Raw genomic sequence first — 24,866 nt, forward strand, 5'->3', positions numbered from 1 at the left:
CTTTCTGATTTTCAGGAAAACTCTTTTTAATCTACAGTATTTGATAACCTGAAATAAAAAACAAATAAAAAAGACGTGTGGCACTCGGGGACTGCCGCGATAAAGCTATTGCATAGCGTGCCTTCAAGCCACACCTCCGAGCCCGACGGAGTGGGGAGCGTGAGGTTTTTCGTTACGGAATTTCTGGAGTCGGTCCCCGCGCTCAAGGCCCGCGATAGAAGCTATGCAATAGCTTAAAAATACGTAAAAAAGTTTATCATAGCCACAACAAAGCTGAATTGTACACTCCACAGCAGTACAAACTAAAAGAATTCTCATTAAAATCCACAAAAATAGTTTAAAAATTAATTATCAGTTAAAACGCGGTTAAATGAAGCGCACTGTAATTAAGAGAGACTTTCAGGTGACGCTCGCTGACGGTTGGTGACGGTTTGTGACCCAGTTAAGTCGCTTTCTTTTCTCTCAATAAGGTGAATACGGAAAATTATTTTCACGCGGTTTTTAAGTGGGTTTGAAGTCTAGAAACTTCTGTGTAGTAATTATACTATTGATATCCATAAACTTTATTGATAACTAGCAATGCCCTGCGGTTTCACCCGCATAGATAGCGATATCGTTACAGTGAAAAGTCTACTATAGGTCGGACTATAGGTTTAATTTTTAATCACATGAAAATCACCTTTACCCCGTCCCGTGGGGCCGTGGGTTATGTCGGATTCCTACCGACCAAAACCCCACTGTGTTCCGTCAAGACGCATATTGGTAGAATTCCTCCGTGACCCCCGCACTACGGCCTGCTCGAACAGTATACCTACTATTTTCTGTAGATTGACACTTTTAAAAATTCGTTATATCTTTTGAATGGAATATCCAATTCTTTTCATTTAAAAAGTATTTTGCTGGTATTGAAACAGTCTATAATAAAACATCATTTAATGGGATAAGGATTAATATATGTGTATGGATAACATGGTTTGATTACTGTCGGCACTTTTATTTACTTTGAAAACGTAAAAAAGTTGTTGTAGTAACATAACTACTGAAGATGGACATATGGTATCGCGGACTTTCTTGTAGATATTGATCCATTCTATAATACCGTAGAACATTTTTTTGTTCTATCTTCAATAGATTCCGCAGCGCACGCGATGACAGAAGTTTTATTGAGGATTTTTTTACACCTTGGGTTACATTATTGCATTTTTGGTAAGGATCTCTAATTTTTTTGAAAATGCAATATAGCCTATGTTGCTCAGTAAAGATGCAGCTTTCTAATGGTGAAAGAATTTTTGAAATCGGTCCAGTAGTTTTTGCGTGAAAACCATACATACATACATACATACATACATACATACTTACAAACTTTTCCTCTTTATAATATTAGTATAGATTAGTATTTTCTGGCATTTCGATATTTAAGTTGATTAAATAACACCACACACTAAAATAAGTTACAAATAATAGGATTCATACTTTAATACCTATGCATATTATTGTTGATTTGTTACAATAGTATAAAGACTTTATTTATTGAAAAATTAACGATATTATCATTCATCAAATCAAAAATAATCAACATAAAGTAATCAAATCACATCAATATACGTTAATCAATAATAAGATAATTTTACAGGGCAACTTTAAAACAACTGCGGTGGTCTAAAACGCTGTCATACTTTTTGCTTCAAAAACCTTCACACGGACACATGTACCTTGTATATGTAATGGAATAAATAATTACAATTAGGTACAATCAAATTGAGCAATTTGTGTAGGTATTCAGGATAAGTTGTGTATTTACCTGGAACCTAACTTTCGCTTTTTTTAATGAAGAAAAATATTACCTAATGGCACATCTACAATTTGACCGCCTCCTTGGTACAGTGGCTGACGCGTGAGCGTAGAACCGAGGGGTCCTGGGTTCGATTCCCGGTGGAGACGAAGAAAAAAAAAATGTCTCGGTCTGGCAGGACACAGAAGGCTGATCACCTACTTGTTCCTAAAGAAAATCGATCAGTGAAACAGATGTATGAATAATGCATCTGCCCCTTACCCCACTACGGGGACACGGGACTTCACTTACACATCTACAATTTGCTTCACACACAGCATTGTAACTCGAATAATAAAATGCTCAAAGCATTTACAAAATCATCTACATGCACGAAGACAAAAAACGTCAGCAATTACGTCCGAATATCAATGAAATAGCTTCAAGTAATGCCAATTATATCGCGAGCTTTGAAACGATAATGGTCGAATGTAATATTAAGTCGTCTTTACACGATCATGCAGCATGACATGCATAAGTGTCATGCATGCATGTTTAGATCGATGATTGAAATGAATGTCATGCTAACTACGTGCTGACTCATTGATGAAGCTTCCTATTTTCTATCCTGCAAGTTAGACTGATATTGCATGCACTGACTGACACTGACATGACTGATACAGCATGATCATTAGGTCGGTTGCTATTACTAGGCTAGGCTGACTAGCTGTGCCTCGCGGTTTTACCCGCATTGCTCTGCTCCTGTTGGTCTTAGCGTGATGATAAACACCCTATAGCCTTCCTCGATAAATGAGCTATCTAACACTAAAAGTATTTTTCAAATCGGACCAGTAGTTCCTGAGATTAGCGCGTTTAAACAAACTCTGCAGCTTTATAATATTAGTTTAGATTTGATATTTTTAGATGCTCATGCAGTATGACGATAAATACATGTCATGCTTGCTTTACTGTCTAGCGGCCATTTTATGTTATCTGTGGTTGAATGTAAATGAGTAACGTTTACTTTACAAAAAATGTGAATCATGTTGGGTGCGCTTTTTGCGAAATAAGAATCGTTAATCTGTACACGGTTTTTTATTATGTTATATGAATATTGGATAAATACAGGAAGTGTTTGTTTGCATATTAAAAATTCCTTTTTTATTTTGGATAACATGTTTATCGTCTGTCTTTTTTATTTAAATACTCTTTTTAGGGTTTTTTCCGCCAAATAACAAATATACCTAATATAATGTTGTTATTATAGACATTTTTAGAAATGTACGTTACTAATAATCTATTAAATTTGTTTAATTAATTTAAAGTATTTCATAATAACTGTCGATATAAATACTTACTAAAGTCGGCAAATATTAGCACCTGTCCTTGTACATTGTTGTCTGAGATGATTTTTGGCTTAAGGCATTGTATAGGGATGTGCACGTCGATAATATTTTATCGATAGATCTTAAATTCTTTATTTAGTATTGTAAATAAGAAATGTTACTGCATAATAAAATATGCCGAATCAAAGAAGTTTAGTGACAGTAAACATAAATTCAGTAAATCATTTAATGTCATGTCTGTAGTACAAAACACAGTACTTTAATATTTTTGTAAATTACGTATATGCAGTAAATAACAAATATAATTAAATATCTACCGAATTTTTTTTAATAAGTACAATCACGATATCAACTTCTTTTAAGCAGTCAAATTAATTATTGATTGAAATATACTATACGATCACAGACATGTATCAAGAATTATGTCTGTGTATACGATACTATGTATACGATAAATAATTCTTAAGGAATTTCAAATGCATTTTTATCGACAAGTGCCAACCCTACAACAAAGCTGGTCATTTAAAGCGAACAATACATGCGAATACGAGCAAGGATTGAGACAGTTCGCGGGGCGGGGGTGCGCAAGGGCAGCCTCGTGCCCTTCGTGGGTCACCTTGCGCAGGTACATGCGTCTATTGTGCAACCTGACACTATGCTAGGGCTGGCAGCGCGCAATTATGTGCACATAGATTAACAAATATATATTTGTATTATAATAAAGTGTTATAGGATGACTAAAATAGTGTCGTAATTGTAGTTCGATCTCTGTTCAACTAACGCAATACAAAAATTTACACCTAGCTTTATTATTTCATTTTAAAATTTGGAGTTTATATTTGCTTAAAATCTAGGTATTTTTTAATGAGAGACTTTTATGTTGAGTTCCAAAATTCCAATTCTCAATACATAAAATTAAATAATGTATAACGTTTTAAATTGAAATGAAAATGAAAGGACATTGACAGTTTTTGTATGGGAGGTGGACCAAGTGCTGCCCAGAATGAAGACATGGTACATTTTGTTCCTCAGGCCAATACTAACATGTAAACCAAAGCGCATCAAAATCTATCCCAGGAGTCAAGAGAAAAAAAATGTTTTGTTTTGAATTATTTATTTAAAAAAAAATGATTTTAAGAAAAACATGTAATAAATACACATTTTTTATGTGTAACAGGTACAGAATACGATAAAAAATATAAAATACTGCATATTGGTACAGAATACAATAATTATACTAATCATCATCGTCGTCGTCATCGATAATAATTCTATCTAAGAATAAAGCAGGGCACCTTATCACGTCCTGGTGCCTAGCCCACCCTAAAAACCATACTAAGCACATGGTGTGCGCACAACAGGCAACAGCCGATAGTCCTCCGACCCGTAAAACATGTGCAACAATAGTTCCTTATGGCTGCCAGTCCGGTATTGCTGGAATCGACTAATATATAGGAATGGTAGACTTTAGACGATGTATGTCTACTTCTTAAGTTAAATCTGAAGAGGTGGACATTTTCAGACGGCATATTAAATGTTGATAGATCGCTTAAATCTCCGTTATATTGTTGGATAACAAATGTTTCTACATTTCGTATATGCTCGCTATAGTAACTCGGAGCGAGTTTTATTTGGTATGTACCAACTGCGAATAAAGTCAATTCCTCAGCGGTGAGAACTGGAAATACATTGTTCTGAACAACATTAATGTTATCAAAAGCGACTCTGTTTCGGTTTAGCCTTTTGGAATAGACGTAATCAGCCAAATCATTATTAGAGTCCATCCCCTCTCTAACTATATTGATGAAATCACGGCAATGAGGATTATCTAATAAATCCACATGAAATGCATTAGTGAGCTCAGCGGCGATTTTAAGATCGGAAAAAAAGTGAGGCAAGGATATGTTGCAGTATTCCTGGCGAAATAACTTGAAATCCCGTTTCAATCTGCCGTTTACCACCTCCACGGGCCATCGACATATGGTACACATTCGTGATTTTTTTATATGTTTTCCAGGGGGGGATATTTTTTTTAATATTTTTTCTTTATGTATATTAATGCTAGGATCCCATTGCAATTACATTCATTCCTGGGCAGCACTTGGTCCGAACACTGGCAATGTCCTTTATTACCACAAAAATACCAGAATTTTATGCAATATTTAACTTACGATTGACAGCCCTATAGCACCCACCACCCTACCGCACCCTATTCCGATACCAATAAGAATCACATTGCAACACCACGACACCGATATTCTAACGAGTTTGAATTTTTTCAGACGCCAATTGCATTTCATAGTTGACCCTGACAGGATAATTTAAGAAAGGCCTTAGCGCATGCGATTTATATTTTTTGTCGGTCGCGTTTTTTCCTTTTGTTATGTAATTACTAACGAAGGCTATTCGATAAGTTTGGTTATTTATAGGGTGGCTCTGTGCTTGAGAAGAATATTATTAAAAACTTTGGTGTAAATGTTATGTACCTTTGTGGAGGCGCAAAAAATCTGAACGTAGAATCGCATATTGACTTCCTTATTGTTTTGAAAGAATTTAGGATGACGAGGCAAATATAATAATAAATAAACGTTACAGAATGTACATAGAAGTTCAGGATTTGCACTGAATTTATTTTTGAGTAGAGCTCAGGCAAGTATATAATCTATTATTGATTATTCAGGAGGAAATCTCGTAAACAATTGATTATTTAAGAATACAATGGTGCGTGGTGGAAAACACTGAGGGAGGCCTTTGTCCAGCAGTGGACGTCCCAAGGCTGACACGACGATCGGAATCATTATTGCAAAATATGACATATTGAATGAGTAATGCTAGAAAATTTAATAAACCGGGTTTTTAACACTAACTAAAAAGCTCCCGAAAAAGCTTCAGTTCATTATCTTCCGTTATACGTACGTACGTAGTTCGTACCTTTTAATAAACCTACGAACAATACAAGACGATTATCTTCCCTTTTAACCTAAATATTCGTAACATCAATTTATTTATCTAAATATCCTCAGCCATGAGGTCCACACAAATATATAATATTTAATAAAAAACGGTATAAAGATTGATTGCGTTTTTGACAAATTCATAAAAATTAAAATACAAATCCTATCTCAATACATAATTGATTTGTAGGTAGATTTATATTATTATATTTATATGCAAAGCTTAAGCATACCTACATATAATTATTATAGATCGAAAAATCCTAATCAAACACGCTCGGTCATAACACATGCATACAAAAAATAATAGTAATAGTAAACAACATGGTCTAACCGTGTAATAATTTCGATATTGTTTTTCTGTTTTTATTCGTGCAATATGTTATTATATCTTTGAGGAAACGTTGGCGCACGATTAATTTATGGCGTCTAATTAACGTTACTTGGTATTTAGATTTTGTGAATCATAATTCAATGGTTATTGTTGAAATGACCTTTGTAATATAACTAACTAGCTTACCGCCCGCTTTGTCTAAAACCTAATAAATTATATACTAAAACCTTCCTCTTGAATCACTCGTTCTATTAAAAAAAACCGCATCAAAATCCGTTGCGTAGTTTTAAAGATAAGAGACAGAGAAAGCGACTTTGTTTTATAATATGTAGTGATTTGTTTAGAATTTAGATGGTGTGATAGTTACCGTGATTGACAAGATAAAGAGGCTTTTGTTTTAAAGTATCGCGGGTAGGAATTAATGTAAGTGGAATTTTCAGAGTCAGGAAGTTGAAACACGCTCTTGTTGTGAAAAACTAGATGATGTTTAGAAGTCGGTCTTGCATTTCATCTCTGGGGTATTTCCATCAGACCATGAGACTAATATTTGTATCAGTATAATTATGTAACTAAATTAGATATTTAGGTAGCCGATTTATCATGCCTCTCCTGTAATTTCGAATATCTCGAAAAACATTTTATTCAACATGCCTCCATGAAATGGTTACGTTTCACACATTGATTTACACTACATAAAATAACAACAAGAACAATAATACTTTTTATCTTTAGTAATACAAATGTATACCAATTATCTCTGAAATCAGACCGCAAACCCTCATTCATGTACCTCATGTACATTAATGACGTGTCCCTACATTTTCCTCCTGGATCCACCAATACGTGGAATTGCGCATCTAGACATTGACTCACTCTTTACTCGATACAGAAGTATGTGATAATTGTTCCTCTTAAAAAAGCGTGCGAAATTGTATTCATGCGATTACTAGGTATAAAACGCGGATTTGTTGATTTGTAATCGGATTACATTACTATGTTTGTCTAAATCTATCGAAATTTGTTACTATTTGCATTTTTTAAGTACGTGGGGTCCCGGTCGTTACATAGGTACTAGCTGTTGCCCGCGACTTCGTCCGCGATTACGTCGTTTTAGGTCATTCGTCGTTTAAAAAAAATACGTGACACTTTATTTTTGAATGTTCTTAATTGTCTCTTATAAAATTTAACTACATTAAAATTGAACACTCTGAAAATCTTAAAATCGGAGAAAATTGAAAATCTGAGGAAAACATGAAGGAATGTGATTAAAATTCTACATTACTTAGTATTTCAAATAATAATCTAAATTAAATGTAGATTAACAGTTTGAGAGCACCGTTATAGAATATGTACCTAAGTATGTACGTTAGTTTACATAGTAACAAAACAAAAACACGATGACTTTCTTTCGCGCTCGGTACCACAAACTAAGCATGTTAATGGTACGTGGCCCGCGTCACTTGACCCCCCGCGAGTTCCCCTCCTTTGCTATGCGAAAATACATTCGTCGCCCTGCTGTAGGAAAAATTGTAATACTGTGGCCTGGGCGTTATACACGCCCAGGGAGTTCCTGAGTGCCGATAGATGTCCGTCTATCGGCATTTATAACAATCTTATATTAATATCACCATCTTGAGGAAAAGCTTCTAATGTCGATTTAAAACTGCATACATACGAATTAACCTGATGAAACATGTTCTAAAATTGTGAAATGAGTTCAGTTTTAAATTCGAGAAATATTGATAATTCTTGTATTCGACTATTCGTTGTAGTCGAATACAAAATATATTTAAAGAAACTTAGGTTGGCCTTCAGGCAAAAGGGATCCTATCAAATGGTAAACTTGACCTTGTATCTTAAAAGTAAGCATGAAAGGACCTTCTGATAATTGTTGAGCACCAAAGGATCATTTGAAACGCACTACTATAAGAGCGAATATTGTCTAAGAACTGTTTAGATTGCACGTCATGTTCCTCTAAAAGTAGTGATTTCAAAGGTTCCGGTGTATCTTCAAACGAAAGCCGACTCCTTACTCCACTTTAAAGCATTACAAAAATAACATACTACGTTAATATCGCCTATACAGAAGATGATCTGTAATCAATTGTGAGGTTATAAGAAAACCCACTTTTATATTTGTCGGACCCCACCACCGAATTCGTAGATTGATCTTCTATGTTTACCTCTAAGTCATTAAGACTATGCGAAATCTGTCTGCAGTAAGAGGGGCCTCTCGCTATTCGTCCGTTTCCAGAGACCGAATAGTTTCAATTCTTAATCTTTTCGTTTTTGTTTCTATACCGGTTATACGGACAAAAATTTTACTGTTTGCTTCTTTGGCATCAGTGTCGATCCCTAATCACCCCGTGATAGTTATTTAGGAAATATATTTCATGTACAGATTTAATATACCTAAGTATACATAATATATTTAGATTCCAATTTCCATGTAACGTTAAATTCGACTATACAATAACTAACAGACAACGCAGGTTACTCTCGTTTCCGTAAGTTGAGGCGGCTACATATTCGGTCCTCATAACATCACTTTTAGTGAACGAAACGACAGCGCGGTTTAATTCGATGCCAACACCATCAGAAAAAAGGATATATTTTTAATTGTGAAAAAATATTATGATTTACACTATTTTAATATAAAATATATGGCTGTGAGTGTGTAAAAATAAATCCAGCTAGTTTCACATCACACTTATGTTTATAATTAGCTATACGACATGAAAATATACATATTAATTACCAAGCAATAATCATACAGGTAAATACTGAACAAAAGTATTAACAGTCAAAGTTTATTTTTACTAACATTTAACAACACCCATGTAAATGATGAAGAAATGATAATTATCAACGAACTAACCTTTTCTATAATACTTAACACAGCACATTTTTTAAATTATCTTGCTCAACTCTGCTCAAAAATTTGAGGGTTTTGTTGGAACTGTAATGTGTCAAAACTATGATATATCTAAACTACGATACAACTTGCATGCGGAAATGCTCATTACAATCAGTGAATTTAAAGAATAACTAACAACAACTATTCAATTTTATTGAGCTGATGAATATCTTTTGCCTGGAAGAGATCACCGCCGCCTAATAAATATACTGTGTTTTCTTATAAAATCGTAACATAATTTCTTTTATCTACTAAATTTTAATAAATAAGTTCTTTTTGTTATTTTTATCTAAAAATGATCTTGAGCTTATATTAGGCAAAAGTATACATTAACTTTTATAATTTCAGGACCGCACCTTAAATGGGGTGCTCGGAAAATATGCCTACGGATTATTAATAGAGAAATGATACCTACACAACAAAGTTATGTTGGTTCCATTTTATTTATAAAATATAATGAAAATGGGCAAATATAAAACATATTATGTAAAATGATTAAAAATAAATAAATGAAGCAACTACGATTCAAAGAAAACATCTTTTTCAGTGTGAAAATGCTCTAAGCAATCCTGGATGATGAGTAGGTATAATATCATGTACTCTCATCCCAGTACGGTCGGTACCTCGATAGCCATAACGATAAATATTATAATCAGATAACATCAAAGTCAGAATAAAAATCATAACTTGTACAGTTGTGAGTGCAAAATTTATGTTTCATTTGGCAATAACATTTTTTTCGGTACTAAAACGTAGTAGTTTGATATGTGGTTGGCTGCCCCTCCTCTCCTTCCTGAAAAATATCCTCCAAAATTACCCGAGATACTTCCAATGATTGAACCATACGTTGGACATTAACTTCAGTCAAAAATTGACGAAGCGGATGATTACTAATTTCCACTTAATCCTTGCTGCCACTATCTTCATCATCAAATCATCAATTTTCAAGTGGTGTTGTAAAATTGTCAGCAGAAATAGTCTTCCAAAGGCGATATAATTTTATGAACATTGAATCTGTAAATAAAAAATCAAACGTTAATAATTGTAAATCAATAAAAAAAGCTACTTACAAATAAAATTTTATCAACAAACTACTGTTCCCAACGCACCTCAAAATCTTGTAAAAGTCAAAAAGAATTCATCATTTTATTATTTCATTCTAAAAGTGTAATATAAAACCATTATAAAACCAATAAAAAACATGAATTGCTATCATTATAAAAAAAATACCTATAAAAGTAACAACTTACCTTTTGTGGGAACGCATGATGAAAATTCACAAAACACGAAGATTGAATTTGATATTTTTGGTTTTATGACATTTATTTTAATTTTATTTATTTATTTATTTATTTATTCAAATGCTTTATAAATATAAATTTATAAATAATAAATTTATAAAGAATAGAAACATTCGATCACGAAATTATGTGGGTTCGAGTCCCGCCTCGTGATCGAATTTTTTCTATTCTTTATAAATTTATAAAACACGAAGATTAAAAATGTAACCAATGAACACAATCAATATTAGATTAATTGTAATGGTGTCTAGTTTGACTTAAAATAATAAACATCTACCCTCACTTTTAAAAATGTAGTACATATATTCACACGAAATATAAGCGCACCTTATAGGGAAGGGAAGATATGGGTTAAAGAGTTAAATAAATAACATGATTATATTTAAATTATTAATTTTCAACAGTTGTTCAGTAGTGATAACATGTAAATTGATTTGATTTTTACGAAATCTCATAGATGGCGCTGTTTCAAATTTGTCTTTATACTACTAAATTCATTAAACTGTTTCTCTGCCCAAATTACGTAAATGACATAGTTTTTATTTTGTAAAGCTAGATAATAGCATGGCTTACTCGAAACCAACATTTAAACATGAGTCTTTAGATTGCACGCTGTCGTAGTACACGGAATATGTAAGAAAAATAAAGGTTCACAGCTCCTCCCGCGAAGGTGATATCATGATAATATGTTTAAACTATCCTCACCCGACCTCTTAGGAATATTCATGCAAAATTTGAAGTAAATCTATGCAGTACTTTCTGAGATTAGCCCGGAAATACATACAGACAAACAGACAAACAGACAAACCGACAAACAGACAAAAATTCTAAAAACTATATTTTTGGCTTCTATATCGATTATAGATCATGGATCAAGTATTCTTTTAAAAAAATATTCAATGTACAGTTTTGACTTTCCTACGATTTTATTATATGTATAGATAGATTGTGTATAATGAATTTTGTGTCATAGTTAATTTATGTTATGATATATCGTAGTATCGTACATTGTAGCTTTTTATCTCTTAAACATTTTTGCATTTATTGTTTAGATTATTCTAATTTTAATTTACTATTTCTATTGATGTTTCAAACTGGCGATCGATTAAATAAAATTTTCATAGATAATAGAGTAAATATTATCAATTATCTCCAACCAAAGAATAGATAGATCTTAGATAGATATTGAATTTAAATAAATAAATAAATAATTATTTATCAGACTTACTTAGTAGTTTCAACATTTTGAGGGATGTTTTTAAAATGCTCCGAGTTTCATTTATAAATCTAGATCTTTAGCAAAAAGTTTTAATTTTAAAAGAAGTAATGTTAGTCAAATATTTTACGTAACGGTTTTGAAATTATGTAAAGACATTTTCCTAAATTACTATTATTGTTATAAAGAAATAAATTCGTTACTTTTAATTTAGCAACATTGAGTAATTTATAGTGAAATGTTATTTTCTGGATAGTACGTCCCATTTCCCTGTTAATAATAAATTAAACAAAAGACAACTAAAGCAGGCCTTCTGTCTTTGTTCCACAGGAGTCTTCGCCCACATTGACGCTTATATCTTCGAAGGTAAGTCGAAAAAATAACAAAATTTGTCGCGGCTGTAAGAATCGCCATTTTGAACATCTTTTTTTATCATTCTTTTCTTTTTCAATTTCATTCAGAAATTATTAATGTTATGTAATTTTTTATTAAATTATTTCTATTTGTTTTGAGAAAATAAAGTTTTTTGACATAATGTTTAAACATGGCCACACTTGCACACATTATTTCTAAATGAAATTATTTACATTTTAATTACTTCAGTCATTTTACAATCTTTTATTTTTAATACATATATGAATAATTTCATTAGCTTTTTTTTCACCTAAATCCTAGATAAATCCTAAAATCCTAAAAAAGGCACCTTTGTGTCAAATTATTTTTTTTATTCTATTGATGTATCAAACTGGCGATACCATTTTGTCGATCATGGCGCGTACATTGGCATGCATATCATTGCTTAGAAACCATTAAACAAAGACAGAACGCCTGTGAACCTATTTGTATAGCTTGAAAATCCTTAAAGCAGTTAGTTGCAGAAATAATATCATATATGAGCGCTTTGTTATTTATCATTAGGCATATGTGTTGCTATTTTAGGATAAACCATTGCTAGGAGTAAATAGGATTAAGCTAGTTTTCAATTTTTATTGGAAGGAGTTCTCTAGGCACCAAATGGAAAATGGCGCTAAAATGCACATGGAAAAAAAATGTCAAATTATATCATCATTGATTGAAGAAGACGACTTTGTGTATTGTAAGAATAGTTATGAAAAAAAACTGTGTGCGTGTCATTGAGATAATATTAATAGGAGACGACACCGCCTACATCACTTAAATTCCACTCAACATACGTCATGTGACGTATGTTGAGCGGTATTTTTTAATGGTTTTAAAGTGAAACGCATTAAACATGCCTTCGTGTGTGTTACGATATTGCACAAATAATACAAATAATACGGAAAAGTGCAAAGAAATAACTTTCATCGTTAAGTACCTAACTAAATAATAATTTTTAAAACTTAGTTAGAGCAAAAAAATGGCGCACAGATTTTGTTCGTGGTGTCTCCTCCATACGTAGTAATATTATCTCAATGGTGCGTGACTAGTGTAGACTGTAGACACGTGAAGTAAGTACAGAAGTGAAACTTCTTTATGACCTTATTTTCAAAAAATAATTTACTTTATGCAACTTTACAGAAATACGTCGAATCACGCGTGGTAGGGATAAGAAAAAGATGGCGCGCAACGGAAAAATGTCACGCGTAACGAAAAAATGTTACACTAAATTTTTTTCCAGCCCCGATAAAGCCCAAAAATATTTAAATTATTAACTATCAGCAATTTTTTAAGACGGTAATCCATTAATAAATGTAAATCATTAAATGAAAATGCAATGAAAGTGTTATGAGAACAAAGACTAATGGCTCTATCAATGAATCTATGATATTTGTAATCTTTGATAACTAAAAAACTTTTTATGGGAATATTTCTTTATTCTTGTCTTGTTATTTGTTATTACCAAGTTATTACAAATGGAAATTGTATTCCTCAGATTAGTTTTGTTAAGTTTGGACTTTGTACTTCAGTTGTTACTTGTTACGTACTTTATTTTGGGACAGTTATTTAAAGATTCGGTGTAAACTAGAGCTTAGAAGATATATATTATATTATATATTATTATATCTCTGATCATAGAGATATAAGAAATGATATATTTTTATAAATTTCAAATAAGAAACGTAAGAAACAAACAAAAAATGTGTGTCTTCGATAACAATCTAGACGACTGAGAAATGATTTTTTTAAAACACATTAACTTTCTATGCCTTTAATGGGCTTTAGGCAATATATTAATGTAAATAGAGCAATATTAGGCGCATGTTAAACAAGTCAAGAGCGAGTCGACATCGCATATTTAAGGTTCCGTAAAAACTGAATTTAATTTAGCATTTCTGCTGGAAAACTATTGTCACCAATAAATGATGACGGTGATGTTACTAAACAAACCTGTTTTCTAGGATAGCTATATGATATGTGCCAAAAAAAACATATTTAAACCTATTAAGCGTCATTTTAAGGCATATTTCGTTTTCAAAAATTTCACACACTAACACACATGACTCATGAGTATTTTTATAGTAATAAAAACACATACTCATGTGTATGTGTGTACCAAATTCGAAAGGCTCACACATCTCTCAGAGACTGTCCTATAACATAATTATAGTACAGTCGCTATATACTCATATGAATCATTTTTATGTTTGATCTACGGAACTCTAAAAACTACGAATTGTGTAAAGCACACTAAACCTAAAATTTATTCATACATTTCTCCCATAATCTATCAATCGTAAAACAACGCATATATCCGCCATTAACGCAAAATGTCACTAATGAGTATTTATCATCAAAAAGGCCGATAATTACCATTTTAAATGTAGGCTTCATTTAAATGATTGGTTCTTTATTTTAAATGTTTCTGACTCGCTAAAACTGCTGTACCAAGATTGATTATAATAGATTTTGTGTATTTTAGTGAACTATCGTTATTGGTAAATTGATATTTGGTAGCACGTTTATTCAAACTCCTTACGATATTAAAATAATTCGAAACGGAAAATTAAACATTATAAATGTTAGTTATTTCAAATAGCATTCCATTATTTTTTAACTATATTCTAAATAGAGAACGTATTGTTAAGTATTTAAAATAACTTCTGAATAATCTATTAACACACAAATTGACTAAACGAACAATGAATACTAATCCTACTTGTGCTAACACATAGCAAAATAGTTAAAGACCCATGGTCAAGCATGGTCAAACTATACATATAAATTAACACACCAACACATTCACGACATACGACACGACAAAACGTCGTTACGATATCATATAAACCGTTAGCTTTTCGGTGTCGAAGCGGACGTTAGAATAATTAATTTTAATTAAACTAGCCGATGTAGCCCGCGTGGGTGGTGCCTTATGGCTCCCACTGATATATTGCACTGAGATTTAATTAGACGAATTATTTAATTACTACTAACTGGTATGTACAAAGTAAGATTGTTTGGAACAGGTGAAGAGGTCAATGACTACAGTTACTATAAATCGAACATAATTGCTCGATGGCTAAGTATCGTTGGTAATAAAACAAATACTTTTTATCGTGTTTCCCCAAAATGCAATACCCTAAGATGTATATCGATCAAATATCCTAAACTTCCCCAGAAGTAGATATTGCAAACAATATAGAGATATTTTCTATTATTGGGGATGCGCACATACTTAGAAGATATGACGTGTAAATACCTAGTTTGTAATACTAATCTTCTTCTTTATATATAAAAATGAATCGCAAAATGTGTTGGTAAGCGCATAACTCGAGAACGGCTGAACCGATTTCGATAATTCTTTTTTTAATATATTCCTTGAAGTACGAGGATGGTTCTTATGTAGAGAAAACGTAAACATGTACCACGGGCGAAGCCGGGGCGGACCGCTAGTGATAAATACAATTGACACGAAGTTTCTTAATACCAAAATGACGTCAGTGAAAGCTAGCGAATCTCAAGTTTAATTGCATTACTCATATGTAGTTACCCAGTAATGTATGTAATGACTCTTTAACTGGTTTGTGACTCAGAATATTACTTAATATAATGCTTAATATATGCTTTGGAAAATACGTGTGAATATTATGTAAATTTGTGAAATAGTTGTATGCTATTGTGGTTTAAGGATAAAATGGAAAATAAATAATTTTCTTACTTAATCTGTTAAGTAAGAAAATCTCTACTTTAATATTATAAAGCTGAAGAATTTGTTTGTTTGCTTGTTTGAACGCGCTAATCTCGGGAACTACTGGTCCGATTTGAAAAATTATTTCGGTGTTAGATAGCCCATTCCTCGGGGAAGGCTTATAGGCTATCATGTCGCTAAGACCAACAGGAGCGGAGCACTGCGGGTAAAACCGCGGAGCTTAGCTAGGAAGCTATAAACAAGTTTTGACTCAGTATTATAATTAAGGAACAGGCCCGCTATAGGTAACCGAATACTGAATAGCCTCTATTCTAGGTCAAACTTTACACAACAATGGACTTAAGTAAATTATTTATTTACATATAGCTTGGCTTATTGTACCCAAGCCTTATCAAACTGCATTTATTAAATCTTTTTAGAACTAATTTTATATATATATATATATATATATAAATATACTAGTTAGAGAAACATTAATACGGAACTCTGAATTCCATGAAAATACAGGACAGTTCTAAAGCATCATTATTACATTAACCAAAAATAAATCACTGGTTAAAACCTTAAAAAGGTTTTAAAAGAGCAGCTACAGCGATTTTGCCAGATTTGTAGAAACTTCGCGAAGTGATATCTAAACGCTTCGCCCGCGCCACTTTAAAGGAATCTTTCATTGAATATTTATTTTGTTTCAGATTATAGTTTAGATAGATTATTTTTCCGACCCAAATATCGACCAATAGAATTGCACCATTCGACGTCACGTGGTACAACCTACATGGTATTATACTGATAATTTTTTGAAAATTTTCTCTGGTCGTTGACGTCAAACTGACAGGTTCAATTCAATTGTGAAATTATTGGCCGACATTTGGGACGGAAAAATAATCTCCCGAATACCACACGAGCTTCAAAATTATCTGGCATTTCCCTCAAGGTTCCCTGCAAACAAATAAAGTCGTCAAGTTTTTCAGGAAAAATCACTCGCGCTTCGTGCTCGTGATTTTTTAACCTTGACTAAAAACTTGACTCCTTCATTTGTTTGCAACGAACCTATCGGAACATACCCGATAATTTTGAAGCTCTTGTGGTATTATAAGTGATAAACATCTAACATTATTTAAAAACAAACATATACACAGTCTTGCAACCAGATATCGATGCCCAGTTTAAACAATAAATTATTGTCGTAACATTAAGAAATAAAATGCCACCGACGAAGATAGTTCATGGTATTATTTTCAAGTGTCGTGTGATACCGTTAGTTCGTTTATATTGATTTGTTACCTCAGGAACGGTATGTTATGGTAATGTTTTAATTATTTTTATTTCGTATTAAAAATGGTATTGGAACGCTGTGTGAATTGAGGAATTTTTGAGTGAAATTGTAACTTCTCTAGGCGGAATAATATAATAAAAACTATATGATGAGAATTTATAAAACTTAAACGTCGCGTCATGCAATTCCTGCACGTGACACGTCATGGAGTATGGCGACGAGTTTGGTATCTTTGAATATTGCCAAAGAAGTTTCACTTCTGACTCGTGTGTTCAGCACACACGCTCTATTTTTATCAAAAATATTTTTTTGCTTTTTTCATATGATTGCAAATTCCTAAGTTAGCAAGTGTTTAAGTGTATCAAGTTATTGAAGCATATTTATACAATAAGTAATTACAATGAGTCAGAGTTACAGTTGTTTCGTGCGGCTCTACGCCGGATGCGGCGACTCTCGCGCATGCCACCGTGTAGAGCTTAGAATGGACAGATCTGCCACTATATTTATTGAAATAAAATATTTATTAAGTCAAATTCGAAAAACATATTTTTTTTAACCTTGAAATTATAATAATTATAACGAGATGATTATGTAAAACATGAAAATTGACGATGCTTTGTAATAAATGCAAATGTATAATGGGTCAATCTAATTTATTTTAAGAATCATACAGAAAGGCTGAGAGCAAAATACTTAGTAGTTAGAACTATGAAGTCGGTTAAAAATAAGAGAGGTTTTATAAAAGCTACAAAATACAAATTAATACCCTAAAATGTGAACTCTACAAAAATACTTATAGAAAGCGAACAGCTTTACCTATTACATAAGGAGTATCAAAATATATAAGAAAACGGAAGTCAGAAACAAACTTTTTCCAACAATCATTAAAATTTTAATCCTGTTATTAATGGAAGTAAATAATATAACAAGAATAAATAATTATACAGACCAATCTAAAGGTTGCTGACTCTATGGTCAGACCAAATCTACACAAATAAAGTGCGTAGTGTCTCCGATTTAGAAATAGCCGGTGCACTAAGATACGAGGGGTGAGGGGGGAGTGAGGGGGAGGGGCCAGTGACAATGTGCTTCCGTCGCGTGGCACGTGAATGACTAGCTATTTGCCGCTGTTTTACTTGTATTTTGATTTTTGAATATACCTAAATAGTATACTAGCCAATCGTCTCGGCTCCGCCCGGAATAAAAAATAATTTTAAATATATAGGTACAGCTTATGTGATTCAGGAAAAATTCAATAAAACTTCCTAATAATAATTGTGTAAACCAGAAAATAGTTTTTGTGTTTTTCACACCTTATGTTACAAACATACATACAGAAACAATCCTTTTTCTTCATAATATTAATTTCCGCAATATGCATTTTATACTGATTAGTTAATGTTTTTGGTGTGGAAAGGCGTATACTATACCTACTAATATTTCGCTCATTTTTTCCAAATGGTAATGCATATACTTTTACTCATTAAATGTAAGATAAATTTTAAAATCGACCTATCCAATATTTTTTGAGTTAAATCGTAATATGAAATATTAATTCCTCGCCAAAACCCTAGATTACTAACATCTGTGCCAATCAGGTCAATAGATAGAAATGTATTTTCTATTTTCTCTAATGCACTCTCGTTATTTATTAATTTAATTCCTCGCGGAAACATTGCAAATCAAATAATGTGATTAAACTAATAATAAACAAAGCTGGCAACTTTGTAAGCAAAGCGAATGGCTACGAAAATAATTTCATGTGATATTTAGATTGGTACGAGTGGATAATAGTGTCATTTTATACTAAAGACTAGCTGTGCTCCGCGGTTTCACCCACATTGCTCCGCTCCGTGTCCGCTCCTGTTGGTCTTAGCGTGATGATATATAGCCTATCCTATCCTTCCTCGATAAATCCATACTTATAAATGCGAAAGTAACTCTGTCTGTCTGTCTGTTACTCAATCACACCTTAACATTCGCATGAAATTTGGTATAGAGATATTTTGATACCCGAGAAAGGACATAGGATAGGTTTTATCCCGGAAATCTAACGGGAACGGGTTTTTCTTTGAAAACGCGGGCGAAGCCGCGGGCGGAAAGCTAGTGGGCTATATAACACCGAAAGAATTTTTCAAATCGGACTAATAAGTTCCTGAGATTAGCGCGTTCAAACAAACTCTTCAGCTTTATAATCTCTATATATATAAAATTCTCGTGTCACAATGTTAGTCTGCATACTCCTCCGAAACGGGTGGACCGATTCTCATGAAATTTTCTGTGCATATCGGGTAAGTCTGAGAATCGGCCAACATCTATTTTTCATATGTACCACGGGCGAAGCCGGGGCGGGCCGCTAGTATTAGTATAGATTTAAATAAAGTGGATTCTATTTTTCAAATAAGTATATTAAAAGCGAAATTGCTTATTGCGTAGCGAAGTAGCTAAAAGCTAGGGAAAGTTTAGAATTAAAACATGATCAAAAAAAGTATAAAGTTTATCCAAGGATCGCAATATGTCTCATTTCCTTTAAATATGCAGACAAAGCCGCAGGCCGTAATCTATTTTATAACGATTCGTAATTCCAAATATTTGTCATTACCACGTGGGTATCACATACAGACGACAGACGTGTCAAAAGTTTTATTTCGGCTTCCGTAATCTGCCGCGGGGAGGCTGAATCACGTTTACCGCTAAATATTATGTGCTCACTATTTTTGATTTGTGAGCTCTCGTTACGATTTACAGATGGATATGTTATTCATGATCTTAATAGTTGAACTTACTAGGTTCGGTTATGATCTAAAATCTTAATAATGCTACTTAAGTCTAATTGAACAGATAATAAATGATTTTGACTCTGTTGTGGTTCGGACTTATCAGGATGTATCATTATATTTTGTTACATTCTTACTTATTAATTGGCATTTTAAAATATAAATAATGGATATGGTATATGTAGCATGGCGATATGTAGTTTAAAATATCTAAATTATCTAAAAAAATGACCACAACTTGCTTATTGAAAGATTGCTTTGACTAAGAATACTAGTACATCTTCTTATATATAAAAATGAATCGCAAAATGTGTTGGTAAGCGCATAACTCGAGAACGGCCGAACCGATTTCGATAATTCTTTTTTTATTATATTCCTTGAAGTACGAGGATGGTTTTTATGTAGAGAAAACGTAAATATGTACCACGGGCGAAGCCGGGGCGGACCGCTAGTACTTCTATAAAATTTATATCACACGACGCGATATCGTCGATCCGACAAACAGTCGTCACCACTAAAAAAGCAATAATTCTAATCAATACAGAGGTTAACACTTGTGCGTGGTACAGTGGTGGCCGGGGTGGCGACGTCGGCGCCTCGCGTGACGATCTTTAATTGCTCAACTTTGTTTGTACCTCTGTGCTTTATTTGGTGTAGGTTGTACTGGCGCTAGTTACTGGATAGTTGAGTTAGCGATGGCCAATGAGGGGAGGTTATAGGTAAAACTGATTGATAACAGATAGTAAAGGAGGTTTCGTTTCTAAAGAAGTGTAAGATGTAAGTTGATGGTGTACGTTATGTGACTTGATTGATTTGTCATGACACCTAGATTTTAAAAGAACATAGGTATAATAATATCCCTTTAAATTTTAATATTATGGGAAATAAGTACCTTTGTCGAAAGTGCATCAGATATCTCTATCAAAATACCGAACTATGACTGTAGTCGTAATATCCGAGGATATCCATCCAGTACGAACCAGCTAAGAAATTACTGACCGATCAAATGATCGGTCAGTAATTTCTTAGCAAGTAAATACTTGCTAAAGTAATGCGAATATAATTAGCAAAATTTCCAAGCTAGTAACTGGCGCGTTCAAATAAGCAGCCAGTGCGTGTCAGTCAGCTAAGTTACAACTTCATGAAGTGCGTGAAATAGATATCCCGTCCGACCACCTCGCACCGATTTATGGGGTATTGTTTATAAGTTTGTGTGTTAACTAGGATTGTGGTTACATGCTAGTTGGTACCCGTGACACTGTCTAGTGTCTGTGTTTATATAAAAAAACTAGCGGTTCGCCCCGGCTTCGCCCGTGGTACCTACATGTTTAAACTATCCTATCTCTCAAGTTGGATCGAACTGCACATGGTGTGCGAATTTTATTATAATCGGTTAAGTGGTTTAGGAGTCCATTGAGGACAAACATTGTGACACGAGATTTATATATATTAAGATATGGAATTATGAAGAAGAAAATCGTCTTTATTTTGCTTCCGCATCACTACATAGGTATACTTATAGTAGTATACAAGTGATAACTGCGTTAAAAACAACCGACTTCAAACTTGCACTTGCAACATTTACAAATACAGACAAAAATGCTCATAAAATAAAAACTACTGGGCCTATCCTAATAAAATTTTTATGGGACCAATTCGACACCATCCCGCATCGACCAAAAAAAGAATCACGTAAATCGGTTGAGAAACCTCGGAGTAATCGTTGTACATACATTTAAAAAAAAAAAAACATACCGGCCGAATTGATAACCTCCTCCTTTTTTTGAAGTCGGTTAAAAACAAAGTCGCCTTTCAGATAAGAATCTGTCCCTATAATCTTAGATACCTATGCTTAAATCTTTAAAACTAGCAATGCATTTCAATGTGGTTATTTTAATAGACAGAGTGATTCAAGAGGAAAGTTTTTGTACGTATAATTAATTAGGTTTTAGAGGAAGCGTGCGAAGCAGCGGGCGGAAAGCTAGTAGCAAATACATGCTGCCTCATTGTATTAACTATATTTCTTTTTAGCCGAGCTCTCTGAAAACGACGGAGGCTCTCAATTCTCAGCGTACTTTTTTCTCCACAATTTGAAGAAAAACTCATTCATTTCACTCAATCGAATACAAACCAATCATGAGCTAAAAGAAGAAATAGTTTACAAAACCAGATCCCTTGGAAATGGGTGCATCATACTAGCACATACCGAAGTTATGATTGTAACAAAAATACATTAATTTTAATACAAGACAGGATAGAACATGACTCATTTGCCCCGCGTTATATTATGCTTTCCAATTATTTGGAGGAAATAAGTTGAAATAACTTCTCAGGTACTATTTGCGTGACCTCGTACTATGATGTATATTATTGAAGCTTGTTCGTTGTACATTAACGTGTTTCAGAATTGTTTTGACGTCTTGACTCATCTTGTGGTAATACAGTCTAGATTATACTTACTTTTTGCCCGCCACCTCACTCGTGTAGCTTGGTAGCCTTTTCCTAAAATATTACTGTATTAGCAAAAAAGTATTAGTATCCGTCCTCAAGATCTGGTCTTATTGGTGCAAAAATAATTATTTTCTCTCTGTGCTTATAAACATTTATATATATATAAAACTTAAAGGTGACTGATATAGTGATCTATCAACGCACAGCCCAAACCACTGGACGTATCGGGCTGAAATTTGGCATGCAGGTAGATGTTAGGACGTAGGCATCCGCTAAGAAAGGATTTCCCGAAATTCTTGCGGGAACGGGGAAAAACGGGGATGCACGTACAAAGTCGTGGGCGGAAGCTAGTCATATATAAACGCGGTAATGCGAAATTTAAGTCTTACTGAAATGAAACCAACCTATACCGTTTTTATATCTTTATATGGTTTTCTACAGAAATTACTTCACAATTTTCTTCAACCATCAATGTATGAGCAGCAATCGAAAGCTTTCGCGCCCTATTGGGGGCTGTAAAACTTTTGACAGCAAGACAGGTGTTATATTTATGTTCAGGGGTGTAACATTGCGTGAACACATAGTTATTTGAATGATTCGTGGCATTAATAACCATTATTGTTGTATATTTTAGTGTACAATAGTTTTCTTGCGGTTGTGTTACAGTAAGTTCGACTTGGCGGTAGATACTTTAAATCAGCCTGCCTTCACTCGTATGTAACGATTGTTTTAAAGGTTATACATATTTGTCTTTACAAGGTATAAATGGCAAATTAATAATTAATTGGTTAAATATTCATATTATGTATTGTAAAGCCTTAAGAAAAAAACAAATCATATTATTTGACTGAGATTTGGTTTCCACATCGGTAATTAACAAATCTTCTATGCTATGGGTTTCCATATAGATTACTTTTTGTGCCGCGTCTCGACTGTAATGCAATAAATGTTAAGCACTTTTTGTGTTGAATTTACTACAATACAAAAATCACAAAATATCGCTCATCCACCAAAATTGATTTATGTGAGACACGCACTTTTCCATTTATCGAAAGAAACGAAAAGATAAACAGCATCTTAATTAGTCTAATCTCAAAATACCCGATACCCTTCTACGTCCAAGTGACACGGAAGCGTCCCTATTTCCCGAAAGGCACTTTATTTTAAATATTCTGTAAGAGGTGAATGCACTCTCATTAAAAACACCAATGTCTATTCCTTGTGGTGTACATTGATGTTTTAGTTAAGGAAGATTTGGAAGAGTGCGTGGAGCGCGCGCAATGGATGTGTAGATTGTGAAGTATGGAGGAGTTAGGGATGTAGCGGCTGTCGATTGTTTTAGATAATTTTACGATGATTTTGGTTTGTGTTATGATGTCTATAGGGTTAATTGCTTGGAGAAAATATAAGAAATAATTTTATGCATTCCTTACAACGTATCTTGTTATTGTTATCAGAGAGTAGTACCTGTTAGAGTTTATATTCTATAAAAATTTATAGTGTGTAACTCGAAAAGTTTTTTTACACTCGTAGCCTTACAATTACCGTAGCATTGCACTAAAGCTTTAATAAGAAATTGCAATTTAAACAACTGTTTTGAACTGAATCGTACACATGATGAACAACAAATGTAGGTAATGTACTTCAGCTAAAAACGATCCTCAAATCAAATCTTCAAATGAAGAAACTATCGATAAATCGCCGCACATCCCTAGCGCCGTGTCACATTACGGGCACGCGTGGCTCTTATTTTTATTTTGTCAAATTGTAACTGAAATAAAACGGTCGCCAGTAATAAAAATACCATGGTACTGTTATTGCAGCCACGGAAATAGCAGCGTGTTCCCGCCACTTCTTACATGGAGTGGCTAAACCATAGATTAGAAATTGCGCCACAGATTATGTTATTCAAACGGTGTTCTGATTTTAAACTTTATGTGGTGATTTTGTTAATTGCCGTAAACACATGCCGTGTGTATGAATTTTGGTTGTATTTTGATTTAGATGTTTTAAAATATAGTCGCGTATAGAGCTTGCTAATTACAAAAGCGTTTATTAAATTTCGTATTTATTTATATGTATATGTAGAGGCTAGAGCTTTTAAGATTCGCTATCTTCTTATCTTGCATATAATACGTTACATAGGTACAAAATCGATGTTTTTTCGGATAGTGTTTTTACATTAATTTATCTTAAGGTTCTAACAGGCATTACATTACGTAGCCCATAATTATAAAATATGTCTAATGGAAGACAACCAAGAAGCTTATATCTATACCTAACTAACTACCTAGGTGTGAAAGGGATAAAAAAACATACAGGCGTCATTCAACGTCATATTTTCTTGTTACAAGTTAATGTTCATACTGAAATCTCCAGTGTATTAGATATAAGCTTCTTGGAAGACAACTAACA

General features: G+C 33.3%; 1 long non-coding RNA gene across 1 annotated transcript in view; it reads left to right on the forward strand.

Moving 5' to 3' along the window:
- Window positions 1-24,852, forward strand: part of LOC149490155 (uncharacterized) — a 118,079-nt gene extending 93,227 nt beyond the window's left edge. The window contains exon 3 of the long non-coding RNA XR_016316420.1: window positions 24,839-24,852. This is a non-coding gene — a long non-coding RNA (uncharacterized LOC149490155). The remainder of the gene's footprint in view (window positions 1-24,838) is intronic.
- The last annotated feature ends 14 nt before the right edge of the window (window positions 24,853-24,866 follow it).

The sequence above is a fragment of the Colias philodice genome, chromosome 2 (assembly GCF_061535455.1).
Source record: "Colias philodice isolate Cphi_HAF_F1 chromosome 2, ilColPhil1 Martin Lab GWU primary, whole genome shotgun sequence".
Classification (NCBI taxonomy): Eukaryota; Metazoa; Arthropoda; class Insecta; order Lepidoptera; family Pieridae; genus Colias; species Colias philodice.